Raw genomic sequence first — 16750 nt, 5'->3', positions numbered from 1 at the left:
GAATCATCCCATCACCACAGGGAGGCCAACGACCCCACAGATCTGTTTCAGAGTAACAGCCGTGTTAGTCTGTATCCGCAAAAAGAAGAACAGGAGTACTTGTGGCACCTTAGAGACTTATGCTCTAATAAATTTGTTAGTCTCTAAGGTGCCACAAGTCTTCCCACAGATCTGGGCCCTCTCTGACCTCCCCATCTCCACAACCATTGAATTGGGAGGTGACATCCTCCTACTAAGAAAGTGTGACTTCCAGTGGGACCAAAATAATCCACAGAATGAGACAACAGCTGCCTCAACAAGCTACCGTTCTGAAGAGTGAGACAAGGGAAAGCAGTGGTGCGCAACAGAATGAGAGCTACACAGGAGAGTGTGTATCTGAAGTAGCACATCTACACGATACAGGATATCAGCTACAAGCATTCACCTTTCTGTGGAGCTCAGATGACCTGAACAGTACAGGAAGCCTACAGGGCAAGCAGATGAGATTAGTAGACCTATGGAAACAGAAATTAATGACTTCAATGTCAAATAGAGTTGATCAAAAATGGAATTTCCATCCTGCAGGAAGTTCTGATATTTCAACTTTGTTTTATGGCATGATTTGGGATAAAAAGTCAAAATATCAAAACTTCACAAGAAATGAAAAATTTCAAATTGGGAATGTCAAAAAGTTTGGCTTTAGAAATAAAATGTTTCATCTACAGATTGTTTGACATTAATTTGTGTCCAGTGACCTCCCACGGTGCCTCATGGGAGTTGTAGTTTAGGTGCCTCATGCATCCATTCTCCCATATTGGCCAGGCTCTCCAGCAGGATATTATCTCCCAGGATGCACTAAAGCAGCTCAACTAGAGAGGTTATCACAGATTTGTGTCAGATTGACCCCATATAAAAGATTTAGATGGGGGGCAAAGTGAACTTAGACATTTTTTTTCTCCTGCTGATAATAGCTCACCTTAACTGATCGCTCGCGTTATAGTGGGTATGGCAACACACATTTTTTCATGTTTTCTGTGAATCTATATCTCTTCCTACTGTATTTTCCACTGCATGCATCTGATGAAGTGGATTTTAGCCCACGAAAGCTTATGCTCAAATAAATGTATTAGTCTCTAAGGTGCCACAAGTACTCCTCGTTCTTTTTGCTGATACAGACTAACACGGCTACCACTCTGAAACATGAGACATTTCTGTTAGGAAAAATCAAGTAATTTTGGCAAAACTGGCATTTTCACAAGAAAAACGCTGACTTTCTTGAAACCATATTTTCTGTCAAAACACTGGGAGCAAATTCCCAACTAACTCTATTATTAACCGTATTTGTACAAATTCACTAAAAACTGAAGCTACTACAAGGATGACAGGGCGTCATTACTATGAACTTCCTCTCACAATGCTGTTCATTACCTCCATAAACCAAAACTGGGTCTTCTCCCTGAGCTTGAAATCTAAAAAAATGGGTGCATGCACAATTTTTTTTTCTCAATATACAACTTTGATGTTAGAATGTTACATAAAATGTATGTATCACTGTTCTGTTCTGTGCGATGCATGAAAGAAGAAATGGAAAGCTGAATTTCTTTCATTATATAAGGTCTCTTGCTAGACTGAGTTCACAGTCAAGTAGATAAGGACCTATAGATCACAAAACCATATTCTACATTACCAGTAGTGATGAGACAACCTCCGGGATTTTGAGGGGGTTTAATCCTTTTAAACTATAATTTGAGTATAAAAAACTAATTAGAATCCTTGATCCTTTCTTTCACTTAAATATCAACACGTATATATTTATTCCCAGGATGAATCCATTTATCATTATTAAAACAAATCCATGTTTTTCTTATTATATGGAACCCAGTGCTATGTTCTAGAATTAGAATGGAACATACCACCACCAGCATCCAGATTGGCACAAATGGTAAATATACAATGTTTTATTTTTCATTGAATTTTTTCTTTCCCCTTCCTCACCTTAATCCCAAATTCCTCTGCAGTTTTGCACTTTGCCCAGTCTGTTCCCTTTTACGGCTGACTTTTTCCAATGACTCAATTTTATACTGCAAAATGGAGCTGAGCTTTAATGATATCAGCGCATAACCATCTGGTAATCAGGTCCCCTGACTCAGATGAATTTATTCAGTAGAAAGGACCAAAGATTGTGTTTGAAAGTTCAACTCAAAGTCAAATAAAACTGAGTTCACATTCTGCTTATTGGACCCTGTGACAAAAGCAGTAGGGAGGAAGAAATCCAGTAGAAAAACTAGGATGTAAAAATAGAGGAGAATGAAGAAAATGAAAAACAAACAAAAATATTTCTAATTTAAAAAAAAAAAGCCTACATGAATGCAGATCTGTGTGAAACTTCAGAATGACTCTGAGCTACAGTGGAAAAAGATGGCAAATGTTGTCCACAGTGCAGATTGGATCAGTGCTGAGGAACAACTGTTGTAACCAGATCTCCCACCACAGCTAAATTTGTAAAATACAAAGGGGCCTTAGAGTAGGTTAGAAGTTAGGCAAAATGAGTTTGCTCAACCTTAGTTTCTAGGGTTAACAAGCCCTACAGCTTTATTTTCCAAAACCTTAATTAAAAGCAGGAAAAAATAATTTAGGCGCTGATGTTCAGAAGTGGCTCCTCTCCATTTCTGTGCTCAGAAGTAACTGGGGGCAAAAATAACTGCAGATGCAATTGATAGCCTAATCAAACAGTCACAATCAGGTAGTTGGGCATTTAAGTGCTATAAAATGCTCCCACAATTATTTGTGCTACAATGAATTTGCAGACAGAAAATCAAATGTGAAGTTGGGATGATTCTGATAACCATGGCCTTAATGTTTTATTCATCATTAAACCAAGGAACAAAAATCTTAGATTCAGCTAAAAGGTATCCCCTGAATATTCTTGGATGCACTGTAACATATATTTAGAAGTAGCATGAGAGAAGGTCTTTATCATTGATATCTTGTGACTTTTGTTTTTGCGACATGCATGACTTATATAAATGGGTTACTATCACTGTAGAATGGTGTAGCATGCAGCATACTGCAAGTAGTCTCTGAACTGTTCAATAATAGCCCATTTCAAAGCCAGGAATTAGAGCTTCTCTGAATGTGAATAATAGTTCTTTTCTGCTTGGCGGGGGGCAGGGGATTTGGACTCAAAGCCTATTACTCACAAATAGATTTGGTCAGGAACTGAAATTTATGTTCTGTGGAAAATTCTGATATTTAAAATTAAAATTGCTTGATTGGGAACAAAAAGCCAATTTAAAAAAAAATAGTTAAATGAAAAGTCCCTAAAAATTAGATTCAGGACTATTGAAACATTTCATTTTGATAGTGGCTTTTCAAATATTTTTTGTAGCTTTTATATTATATTAAAATATTACAACTAATATTTTAATATGATATAAAAATCAAATGACACTGCTGAAATGAAACCATATAAAACTCTAATTGTAATGGACATATTCCCATGAAACATTTTGAGCTTCAGAAAACTGCATTTTTTGATTGAGAATTATGGCATCAAAATTTTTTGACCAGCTCTGCCCACAATGAATTTCTTTGACACTGATAAAATATTGCCCCTCGCCCTTCAGCCAAAGTATAAATGAGCAAAAGAAATATCTGGCTAACTGGGAATATACCACCATGGGTAGTGGTAGATAAATTATCCATCAGTTTCACCAAAACCTCCTGGTGGCTTTTACTCCAGTGGTCTTTCTGAATTTGAAATAAGTGGTAAAAGTTCCTTTTGCCTTACCTCTGCCTCTTTCCATGTTCATTAAATTTATTTGAAAGGTCATATAAAGGTTTTAACAATACAAGAAAATTCCTGAATGAGTACACAATAGTATCTTGGGAAACCCATTAGCTTTTGTATCCCTTATACAATTTCTGGTCTTTTTTACTTCATATTCGGAATGGTTGCTAGCTCACTACTTCGATTTCATATTAATCTTCATAGATATCAGACTCCCCTCTTGGAAAGAGGTTAAAGATAATAATTAATGTGTTTTAATTTCTCGCAAACATTTAAAAACTTTCTTTATCTCTTCCGCATGCTGACTGCCTTGCTATGCACCAAACTGCTATCTAAAAACAGGATGCATATATTTTCTGTTCAGTTCTGGGAAGCTGCTCGTGCATTTATCAACCCAAAGGGAATGCAAGTTCATGGAGCATCTTCTAGATGTTACAGACGTGATCAGCTTCTGGACATCCTCACTCATTAGAAATTTTGAATAAAGTTAAACCATTTATTTCCCCTTAAACCAGTTCTTGCATTCTGGATAGTTGGTTTCTATCTGGTACAATTTTACAGTCTCAATCATGCAACCTTTTTTTCCATACATATATTAAAGATTACAGAGAACATGACAGCGTTAGTCATTCTTTCAATAAAAATTTCCAGTGTAGCTTTTGAACTCCCAGAGGAGTCAAGGAATGATGCCATAGGCCCAGTGAATAGGGGTGATATTAATAGACCTGGTATTCTTGTTTGGAAGTATACCTCTCCATTTTAACCCTTTTTGGAAAAAAAACCCAACAGTTTATCATTGTTTTAAACATGCTTCTTCAAAATGAAGCACTGGATTCTTCCTCAGTTGCGCACATACACCTTAACCGACTAGTAATTTACACATACTTTTAAGCAGGAGTTAAAGTGATGAGGAGGGGGAAGTACAAGCCTCTCCTCTGCTAAAAGCAGAGGAAGAGTTCCCCCTTTTCTCTGGCTGGTGTGGGGACTGATATTTGTACAATGTCTAGCACAATGGAGCACTGATCTTGGATGGTCCCTAGGCACTACCATAATAAACATGATTAATAACATTGAAAACTCCTCCTCTTGTCTTCATCTATTTTAACTACTGCCCCTAATCCATGCCATACCCTTGGGATGTGATGCACAGGCTGATGTGTTAGCAGCCCTTATCTCTTTGCATTCAGAGCTATGTGGAAATTCTGCCCAGATTGCATTCCATCTTTGATGAGGATGGGATTGCTGTTATCTGTTGTGTATATTTTCAGTTGTTATATTTTTTACAATCTTTCTATTTCTTCTTTGAAACAATTTTTACATATTTCATTACTTTCTGTAATTATTAGACATACAAGATATTGATATCACATAAAAGTTAGATTTGATCTCGTAAGAAAACAGATGCTATATTTAAAATGATTTAAGGATTCTGTTCTTTTATGTTAAGAAATATATTTTATGTCTTTGATAAGTGTAAATGGAATGTTAATTGATGTGCTGTTCAGATAAATTATTTATAATTGTGTTTGAAGATATGTTAATGAGTTTCTGAAACAGTTTGGAAACTATAACAAAAACAATAGCTATAGTGCACCTGGACAACTTTCATCATTTCTCAACATATCACCTGCAGTGCCACAGCAACTAAATATAATGGAATCTATGTATTTTGTATTAAACTGTGGAAACCAAGCCCCCATTCTGAAGTTATTTGGCACAGGTGGGTTCTTGTGCCTGAGCTTAACCTACCTTCTTTCAATATAACTCTTCATAGGTCCAATTGGCAGAAATTGCAGGATTGGGATCTGTCATGTTAAAACATGTGTTCCATTATGCTAGGGGATTTCAGCATTAGTTTAGGCACTGAAGATCAGAAGTTGCTAGGTCACATGGCAATTAGGAAATATTAAAATTTAGATGTAAATATTTTGTTTCCCCTTCATGAACCCAATGTTCCCTTCATTAAACCTAGGGAAATTCAGAAGAAATAGAAAACCAGTATGCTCAACTACAGTTCTGCTAAGTCTTAATACTGACTCCTCTGGGTAGCAAACCTTAATTTCTGCCTCAAGATAGGACGCCAGTCAATCAGAGTAAATGAGAATATTCTAAAAAACTATATAGGAAGCATTGGTAATTTAAAAAGAATTTTCAGGAAAGAGCAAATCACTCACTATATTTTAATTCAGTATAAAAACTACAGTAGGCATCTCCCATGCTGACAGTGCTCCCCCCTCTAACAAATATTATTGGCAAGGAGATCTTGGAGGAAACAAATTGTGCCTCAGTTGATATTTCAAGGTATGCCATCTGGAAAAAAGATAAAACCAAAATAAGTGTCTGAGGGTTTCCTATGAAGCACAACTCCTCCCAGGAAAAGAAATCACTCAGGCAAAGAGACACTGAAGCACACAACTAGGATGAAATACACTGGAGGGACAGGCCTATGGAGAGGCTGGTGAAATGTGACAAGGATGCACTAATGAGAAGTGAAGAGCATTAGACTAGCTATAACAAGTGAGAAAATCTTAGTAGCATTGGACTAACACTGAGAAACCTAATAATATCAGGGAGCTTAAACAAGACTTCACATCAAGACTGGATGCCATCAAGCTAAATAATTGGTCCTCTCAATAGAAGCTCATGAGAGTTTTTAAGAACTGGGAAGTGTATGCAGAGAATCTTTAATAACAGCTTGGTCTGAGTTCTCGTTCCAGTTTTATGACAGAAATGTTAGCTACTGCTCATCAGAAATCTGCACCATCGGGGATGCGACTGAAAAATGCATTACAGCTCTTAGCAGCCAACAATATTCCTCCTGAACTCAATAGTTAAGGCCCTATTATGGGAGGTGCTGAGCAAGTCTGCTCTCATTTATTTTAATGGGAGTTGTGTGTTCACCACCTCACAAAGACTGGGCCTCCAACAAGAGAAGTACCAACATTACCTCCTCTCATTACTGTCATTATACTTTCTTCTATGCTGCCCATCTTGTAAAAAAATCCCAGTGCCAATCCATCACTCTTCTCCTCAATCAAATTGCTCTTAAAGACTCACAAATTCCACATCAGCCGATCCTCCACCTCATTATAAAAGAGAAAGTGAAAGATGGGGGAGAAGAGTGGAAGCAAAGTAAAATCATTTGTTGTAAATTACCAGCATCTCTTGGTCAGCAGTTGCATCTTTGTCATTTAGACTATAAATTCCTTGGTGGTAAGGACTGGCTTAACAAATGACTTGTAGTATGCTTATCACACCATCATGCATGTGTCCTAGCATAGTGACACACATCTCACACAGATGCTTTTCAGCTCCAGAATGTAAGTTAGGTCACATGATATTAATTTTGGTCGAATGTATGGCATAGAGTATGTATCATGCAATAGAAGAACAAAAAATAACAAACAAAAAGCAAACAAATTAAAAAAAAAACCCACCAAGGTATGGCTGCATTATTGTCACCTCACTGACATGCATACAGTGTAAAAAGCTAGAATTATTGAAGAAACCCTTTCTTTCTTGTATGGATAACTAACTGCCTTTTCTGTTGTTTGCTCAGACATGGTCTTCAAAACAGTAAAAAGAGTCTGTACCCTACAGTCTGCAATTTGAAAAGATGGTGCAAAATTAATATATATTACTTTTACATACACACGCGCGTGCACACTTGAGTTTCTTCATGCTGATAGATGCTGGTTGTCTCTGAAATTTCATTGTATTGGTCAGATGGCATGAAATTTGTGTGAGCAAGATTATCCTTCTTCCAAATTGCAAAACAACTTTGAATAGGAGTGATAACTTGCAAGAAGTGTCTTAAATCCATATAAAGTTCTGAGTGCCAATATTTTCAGTGAGATCAGAACATTCACAGAATACATGTTTGGATATGCAGATGTATCCATCTGCTGAGTGGCTGCCTGTGAACGTCATCTTTTCACTTGAAGCTTTCATTCCAGCTAATGTAGAATGAAATCCCAGATATGTGACATATTAACCCTTTTTGGCCTAGCTGTTTTATAGAGCCAGCGAAACTCCCTATCCATGGCAAGGAAACACCTGTAGGATGATCATTTTTTCATTGCATCCAAGGTAAATTCTAATATCTGTCACCCATTTGACAGAAGATATGATATCTGGACAGAAACACCAAGTCAGATTTACACCAGTGAAATGTCTCTGTCGTTTTGGTAGACTAATGTTTAAATCCCTATGCTTGTATTTCAAAATTGTAATAGTAATACTTTGAACTTACATAATGCCTTTCAACTATTAACTAATCCACCTTCACAACATCCCAATGACGCAGGTAAATTTTACAAAAAGGGAGATTGTAGCAGATATTAAACGGTTTACCAAGCCAAAGAGGAAGTCAGTTTCAGAACTGAGATTACAGTTAAAGAATTCCTAGCTTTCAGTCGTATGATCTAATCAGATCTCTCTCTTAACACCATTATTTCCAACAATATATTGCAATTTTCATACCCACCAACATTTTTGTGTATAAATAACTATTTTCCAGCAGTGTCTTTTTAAAAAATACACATTCTTCAATTTCTTGTTTCTTCCTACTAACAAAACAAATGATGTTCTCATTCAGAGCTACGTGATGACAGAGTGTTATGCTTAAAATGCAAGGAACCAGGTGTAAAAGAGACAATATTTGCCCTTTGGACCAGTGAAAGCTGGATAACTGCAGAGTAATACTCAGCTGCTTATGAGCCTCTGGGAAAACAAGTGTAATGTTTCCATTGTAGCAATCATATTGATACCATGGTCCTCATCTAATTACAAATATGTAACATTGGGAGCAGAGCTCATTGCCCAAAACAAAGGCCTCTTCTTAGCTAGCTAAAAGAGCATCTTCACTAGACAGTAAAAGGAACTGGCATGTGTAATTAACTATCCCCACTCTCTGTGGGATAGATCAGCACTTAAGAGGGTTTAACTATGTCATCCTACAGTGGGATTGCTCTAGAAAGAGCACACATACATATCTTATTACTACTGGTAGCAAATATCGATCTCTTTTCAACTCAAGTGGTAAAGACCTGTGGGAGAATTTTGAAGTGGAACGTTGTATATTTTGTTCCCTATCCCACATATATGCAGTCAGATATTAGCGAGTTAATTCTTGTACAGTAATTTTAAGATGAAAAGTGAGATGGAATTGCTAAGTATTACTGTAAGGCCACAGATTGATTCATATGCAAATGAGAAGTTTTGGCATCTTCCATCGAATGGTGGGCAATGCTATATGTACAAGGCAAAGTAAATCTAGTATAAATGTCTTATTTTGTTGCAGTCTTGGTGGAGGTTACTTTCTCAGCTGTAGGATCAGTGTAGTGAATGCAGCGTAATGAGAGAGGCTTATATGGATGAGATAACAGGGTAAGAAGAGCAGTCTATAATGCAGACTGTCCACTCAGATTATTTTCTCTATTTATTGCTTAGGGAAGGTGAGGTCCCACAGAATACACTTTTGCCAAGACCATGCTCAATTAACCAAAGTATAATACCAGGTACAATGTTTCTTTCTGAATACCAGCCCTCACTATGCATTGCAAAAAATATCTAATTTTCACTGTATCTCTCCTATAATTGGTTGAAATATTATTTTAAAGTCTTTTCAATATTGAAAGGATTTTTTATTTTCTTTAAAGTGAAAGACATCATGCTGAGGAAATTTATGCAAATTAAACAGGGGCCATACAAAGCAATTAGTTTCAAGATCAGAGGTGACATTTTTTTCCCTTAACTAATGCTAGTTTAAGCTGTTATTCATGAGTCTATACATGAATATTCCCTCAAAGGAACATGTACAAAAGAAAAGGGATGTCAATAGACAAAACCAATACATATTTTCCTAACATATTTATAGATAAATAACCCTCTGGAGAGCAAACACTTTTATTTAGAAATCATAGTTTGCTTAAAACTGAGCAATAGGCAAGAGTATATGCAGATTTTACAGTCTAAAAATTTGTAAAGGCAGGGAACATAATGGTTGGATGCCTGGGAAGTTTTAGGTTAATTCATTCAAAACATACTAGAGTAAACATTCATTTGGTGGTTTTCCTTCTGTCCACAATACCACTACCTGCCTTAAAATGACTACTTTGAGTTATTCCTCCCCTAAAGCACACAGCCAGTTTGTGCTTTCCAGTGTATTACATATTCTCAGTGGTAATGTACTATTTTTCCTCCAAATACCACAGCATCTGGGAATTTGGGGATCTATGGCAAACTGGAGGGAGACAAGGAATAGTGACTTTACACTGTATGTTCCTGGCAGCAGAACCACCAGCAGTATCAACACCTACTTCATACACTCTATTGGCAGCATGGATCCTTTAGAAGCAGTGATGCCTAATGTGAGGGAGGCCATAAGAGGGCAATGCAGCCCCTCTGCAAGGAGGGAGCTTCGATTTCTCATTGTTTCCCAGGATAACATGGTTTCAGGCCATGCTGAGCACTTTACAAAAATTATTTTAAGCCTCACAACAGCCCTGCTGGGTAGCTAAGTATTATTATCTTATGGAAAAACAGGCTGGAAGAGGTGAAATAACTTCTCTGGGATACATCTGGAACTCAGAGCTATGAGACACCCAGTTCTAAGCACTAGACAAATCCTTCAACAGCAACCATCGGCTTCAGTATCTCCCAAAGGAATCCATGTCTAGAATGTAATATACAAAATCATTCCTAAAGTACTAGGATCTCCCAAATCTCTCGCCCCTTACCCTACATATGAACCTAACTGAAAGACTGTGGAGATCACAGTAGTTCACAGAAACGTATTTTATATGTAAGGACTAAGTGTCTGCTTTACTCTCGCTGCTCCACACACAATCCACACAATTTTTCTGGGGTTTGTTTTGGTGCACAAAAGGCACACAGAATGAAACACTAAGTCCATCTGAAGCATTCTTCCCAAGCTTGGCTACTTCGAGGGTCTTTCCCTCAGAACTACTCACCTCACATTCTATGCCCTCTCTGGATTCTGATCCCAACAGAGCCCACTGAAGTTAATGGGAGTAAGAGAATTTAAGGCCACAAAGGACTACCATATCATCTAGTGTGACCTCCCACTCAGCACCCACACACTAAACCCAACAACCAAAATTAAGCCAAAATATTACAGGCTGCAGGAGGCTAAACCAATTTGGTCCATAGGCAGAGCATAGGAGGGACTGAGGTACACCAATGCCTGAGGCCCCTGCAATAGTAGGGACCTGATTAAGTGAGATATACCCAGATAATCCTAGCAAATGACCTGAACACTACGCTGAAAAGGAAAGCAAGCCTCCTCCCCAAGTCATTGCCAATATGGCCTGGGGGGAAATTCCTCCCTGACCCCACATATAGGAATCAGTTAAACTCAGAGCATGTGAGCTAGAACCAGCCAGCTAAATGTATGAGAGAGAGAATACCAGGTGACACCTCAGAGCACTGGCTTGCCCCTGTCCAGTGTCCCATCTCCAGCTGTGGTCATGCCTGATGCTTCAGAGCAAGGAGACAAAAAAAAAAAATCACAAAAAAACCCAGAATACTGGGGAGGAAGAAGGAATCCTGACTGAAGCCTGAGCATAGGGAACATAAACTAGAAGAAAGCCCCAGGGCTGTCAATCCCTGGCCCTCACCAATACAAACAAACCCATCATGAAATCGTACTCATAAATTTGTCCAGCTCTCAAAACTAATTAAGTTGTTTGCCCCCACAACTCCTGTTGGGAGGCTGTTCCAGAAAAAAACAGTTACTAACCTTTCATAACTGTTGTTCTTTGAGATGTGTTGCTCATGTCCATTCCATGCTAAGTGTGTGCACACTGTGTGCACTGTTGCTGGAGATTTTTCCTTTAGTGGTTTCCCTTGGGGCTGGCTCAAGAAACTTCTGGAATTGCAGATCTTTGCACCGGTATAAGGGGTGCTGCCAGCCCCGCACACTCTTAATTCCTTCTTGCCAGTAACTCTGGCAGAGGGGTAGGAGGGTGGGTCATGGAATGGACATGAGGAACACATCTCAAAGAACAACAGTTATGAAAGGTTAATAACTGTTTTTTCTTTGAGTGCTTGCTCATGTCCATTCCATGCTAGGTGACTCACAAGAGTACCTTGGAGGTGGGCTCAGAGTCCATGGATGTGCTGACTGCAACAGTGCTCTCCCGAAACTGTCATGGTCACGGGCCTGTTGGGTGATGGCACAGTGGGACATGAAGGTATGAACGGACAACCAGGTTGTGGCTCTGTAGATGTCCTGGATTGGTACCTGTGCGAGGAACGCTTCTGCCAAAGCCTGGGCTCTTTTGGAATGAGTGGTCACAATGGCCAGAGGCGGAAGGTTTGCCTGCTCATAGCAAGCTCAGATACAAGTGGTTATCCAGGACTAGATTCTTTGGGTCGACATGGGTACCCTCTCATCCTTTCCACTATTGCTACAAAGAGCTGCTCGGACTTGCGGAAGGTTTTAGTTCTCTCAATATAAAAAGTGAGGGCATATGAAGCTGACATTCCTCAGAGGTTTTATGAGGCTTTGGGAAGAAGGCAGTAGAAAGATGGCCTGGTTGTTGTGGAATTGTGGCACAATCTTTAGTAGGAAGGCTGGATGGGGGGGCACAGTTGGTACTGAAGTCTGGTGGTGCATAGGCTAGGTAACAATGATGTGTCCTGGGTGGAGAAAAAGATTCTCCTTTGGACTCTGAAGAGGAGTCTCTTGGAGAACATGGTGGAACTGTACCCATTTCTGCCTCCATGCAGTGCTGGGGTTCCAGAGTCTGGTGATGAGTCAGTGACCATGATGCCAGCATCATGGTAGGCTTACACCTAGAGGGAGGTGGGGATGCCAGTGCTGGGAAGGAGCCCGATGCTCCCTGTTCCCTTCTGCTTCCAGTTGCCTTGGCTGGTGGGTGCCCCCTTGCAGTAGTCAGGAACAGGAGAGAGAAGAGGTCCTTTGCTGCTTGGAAAGCCTCTGGTATCGAGAGGACTGTCAGACCGCTGGCACTGCGGCAGCTTTTGGCGGTCAGCGGAGGGTTCCGCACTGGACTCAACACCCTAGGCAATGGTGCCATCTCTGTCTCAGGGAGGAAGAGTGGCCCAACGCATGTCTCACTGTAATGGCATCTCCCTGGTTGTCCTTCCTCTGCACTGGTGAGTACCCTCTCTCAGTGCACTGCTTCCTGTGCTTCTTTCTCAGCGCTGGAGATTGAGAATGGTGCTAGGAAGAGCACGGTGCCAGGGGACCGCTTTGCACGGGAATCAAAATGCTTGGTGCTGATTTGGAGCGGCTCAGCTCCGATGCAGGTCTGAGGATGGCCTTCAGCCGAATGCCCCTGTCTTTTTAGGTCTGAAGTCCCTGCAAATCTGGTAGTTGTCCTCTACATGGGTTTTCCCCACACACTTAAAGCTTGCAGGTCACTCACTGGCATAAGTTTACTGCAGAAGGCACATGTCTTGAAACATGGGAATCAGACCATGCCCAGCCCCTGGGGTGAAGAGTCCCTAGACAACAGGGGCTAATTATTCACACTACTATATATACACTAACGCTATGTATAAGAACTATGTACATTAACTAAAATAAATATGAACAGAGGAGAGTCCAAACAACTGGGGAAGATGCCTTGCCACAGCAAGAAGGATCGTTCCAGCAACCATCACGGACGGTAAGAAGGAATTGAGAGGGTGCCAGGCCAGAGGCACCCCCTTATACCTGCACATATGTGTATGATTCCAGAAGGCAGAAGAGACAACCCCAAGAAATACCACTAAGGGAAAAATCTCTGGCAACAGTACATGCAGCACGCACACACCTAGCATGGAATGGACATGAGCAAACACTTGAAGAAGAACCTCGCCTCTGTGATGGTTGGGAACCTTTTCTATTTTCCAGAGTGAATTTGTTCTTGGCCAATTTGTACTATTCGTTCTCATGCTAACATTGTCCTACAGGTTGCATCCAGAGACTGCTAATTTCCCCCATTTACTTAGCCTGAGGTTTCAGGAGCAGGTGTAGCAAAGAAGTGTGGCCTCCCTCAGTGATGAGAGCGAGGGAGAGCCACACCTACCTACATGTTTATACATAAAGAACATGGGTAAGGCCCACCATCTGATGGAAAGGGGGACTGCATTCATTGTTGACCCACCACCAGCAGATGCAGCCCTGGATCTCGACAAGCTGGTGAAATGGTGGGCCGAGAGTCAACAACAGCAGCAAGCTGCCCAGCTCCAGCAGCAGCAGCAACTGCTACAAATCCCGAGAGCCCAGCAGCAGCAGCTCATATGGAAGCAGGGGGCCCAGCAGCAGTAGCAGCAGGGGCAATATGCTCAGCAACTGGCCACTTTACTGCCCAGCCGCTCCAGTCCCACCACTGGAGGCCCGGTAGTGCTAGCGACCCCTTCGATGCCACTCTGCCTCACAAAAGTAGGATCTGAGGACGATCCAGAATCGTTCTTAGTTATGTTTGAGCATGTCGCCTTGGCCGAAGGCTGGGATCCGACTCAGTGGTCCACCCTGCTGGTCCCCTATCTAACGGGGGTGTCCCATGCCATGTATTGCGCCCTCTCTGACGAGGAGACACGTGATTATCAGGCTGTAAAGGCAGCAGTCCTAGACACATTGGACATTACCCCCAAAACCTTCCAATGCTGGTTTCGAGGAAAAACCTACCCATCAGGGGCTCGAATACGAATTGCGGCCCAGGAACTGAGAGACGCATGCTGGTGGTGTCTGCAACTGGAGTGACGCTCTGCCACAGCGGTAACTGAACAGAACGTTACAGAGCAGTTCCTACATATCCTTCCCTCTCGTGGGAGGACATGGGTAATGCGGCATCACCTCACCACCTTGAGTGCAACGGTACGCCTGATGGAAGATTTCCTGGCCACGGAGAGTGCAACCCAGGGCTGCCTTCCCCCACAGATGCGTTGTTGTGGTTGGGGGAAGAGGACCTGACCAGCCCCGGAGACCAGGAGCTGGGTTTGGGGGGGGAGGGAGTGTATAGCAAAGGGGCGTGGCCTCCCTCAGAGACTGACAGCGAGGTACAGCCAGATGCCCCCTGGTGGGTGGAACCCAGAAGGCCTAGGCCACCATGCCAGAAGCAGAACAGGAAGTATAAGAGGCGGGCTGTGCAGCTGAATTGAGGAGGAACCGCCGAGGGAGACAGATGCTTCCAGCCTGCTGCTGGAGCTGGAACCCACAGAAGACTTCGGCTGTCTCAAGGAGCCTGCCCAGGTACCAGGACTGCCTGACATGCCCAACACTGAAGAGTTGCTGGGACTGCCACTTGCAGTGTACCCCAGGGAAACAGAGGGTGATCCTTGGATGCAGGTACACCCAAAGGGGAGTATAGGAAGCAGCCCAGGGGAACCAGACTACCATCAGTCTGTGGAGCTGCCGGAGACATGGTCAGCGTGTTATGGGTGGATTCTCCACTGACCCAGTGGCAGACCACTCTGCCGCTGTTAGGGCCCTGGGCTGGGACATGGTGGAGTTGGGTGGGCCCACGTCCTCCCTGTCACCCCACCCCTGGGGTGGCAGTACTCCCCCTCCTTAGGCTAGGAGGCCGGCGCTCCGCAGAGTGCCATAGACTGTAGTTGGTGCTCATCCCTTGCCTGATCCCCATAGAGTGTGTTGGGTGCTCAACCCCCTGCCGGCGCCCTAGACTGCTTGCTGGATGCTCACCCCCCTACTGGGGCCATAGACTGCTTGCTGGGGCCCCCACCCTGGCTGAGGGCCTGGGCCCCCTGAACCACTCGCAGCTACTCTGCCTAAGGGTTAAGCCTTCGACTGTGTGGGTGCCCCGCCCTGGTGGAGGGCCTTGGCCCCTGAACTATTCACTGCCCTACCCTGCCTACAGGTGTGGGGGAGGGGGGCGGAGACTGCTAATTTCCCCATTTACTTAGCTTGTTGTTTCAGAAGTGGGTGTAGCAAAGGGGCGTGGCCTCCCTAAAAGAAGACAGTGAGGGAGAGCCACACTCATCTACACGTTTACAGTTGGTATACTGCTTTTTTTCATCACAGACTGAAAATCTCTTGTTTTACAGGAGGGAAATTGGTGCTCATTCACAGAACAATGCAACAAATTGTTAAATGGAGGATTGCAACAATCTGCTTCAAATCTATCGCATAAATGAAGGGAAGTACATGTGAAATCTGTGAACAACCTACATCCTTCAAAAGAGGCTAGCACAAAAATTGGTTTAAAAAACCCCTTTAAACCCTCTGAAGCTCAAAGGTGAGTGGTGTTCTTTGTGTGATGTTATCTTCAGCAGTACAGTGCAATGGTTAAAACACTAAAATGACTGATCTGCTAGGAAACAAGTAATACATGTTTGCTTTCCCTGCCTGAATTTGTATTCCTTTGAAAGACGAGACTCTAGGAAAACTCAGACATAACCCTCCACACTAAAATATTGCCACTGGCGTCTGCTTAAGGACTGATATAATAGGCAATCATTTTGGGAGCATCATGTCCTTTTTTAAAAAAAGTTCCCACACTCAGATGGCTGTCAATGGTGGTGCCAGTGAACCGTTACTCAAAGCCCCCCAAACACTTTGTAAACTAGAAGCTGGGAGGACAATAGTAAATTTCAGTCCTAGAAAGAGATAGTGTACTGAATACACAATACCAACCTTTGTCTGCTTGAGGCTACTGTTGAAGGAGAAGGCTACTTAATCTCCTCATTTGCCCAGGGGATTCTAACTGTTTTAATGTGTCCTTTTTGAGAGCCTGTGAACTGGAGAATATAGGCTGGTAACAACTTTCTTTAGGACTACATCGGCAAAACCAAAAGCTGCCAACACAGAAAGCTAGCACAGTGGTGCTAATGAGGACAAAGAAGACCTTTAACTGTTTTTACAGCTATCATAGCTAGGGTTTCATGTCATTCTTTGGTGAAGGAACTAATTCTTTGGCTTGTTTTATAAGAGTCTAGCTTCTGTCACAGTGTGGAGGATGGCCTCTTCACCCATTTTTTTTGAATAAT

The 16750-nt window shown here is 41.9% G+C and overlaps 1 protein-coding gene and 1 long non-coding RNA gene across 5 annotated transcripts in view; one reads left to right on the top strand and one right to left on the bottom strand.

The window, feature by feature from the left end:
• ROBO1 (roundabout guidance receptor 1) overlaps window positions 1–16750 on the bottom strand; it is a 1057321-nt gene that overhangs the window by 448606 nt on the left and 591965 nt on the right. The window lies entirely within an intron of this gene.
• The window catches only part of LOC117888731, a 56482-nt gene that overhangs the window by 20693 nt on the left and 19039 nt on the right, over window positions 1–16750 (top strand). For 2 of the 3 annotated variants that reach the window (XR_004648364.1, XR_004648363.1), the window contains exon 1: window positions 11887–15999. This is a non-coding gene — a long non-coding RNA (uncharacterized LOC117888731). Of the gene's footprint in view, window positions 1–11886; window positions 16000–16750 lie in introns of those variants that run through there. The other variant, XR_004648365.1, reaches the window with a different exon arrangement.

The sequence above is a fragment of the Trachemys scripta genome, chromosome 1 (genome assembly GCF_013100865.1).
Source record: "Trachemys scripta elegans isolate TJP31775 chromosome 1, CAS_Tse_1.0, whole genome shotgun sequence".
NCBI classification, from domain to species: domain Eukaryota; kingdom Metazoa; phylum Chordata; order Testudines; family Emydidae; genus Trachemys; species Trachemys scripta.
This window is presented reverse-complemented; position numbering and strand designations above follow the sequence as displayed.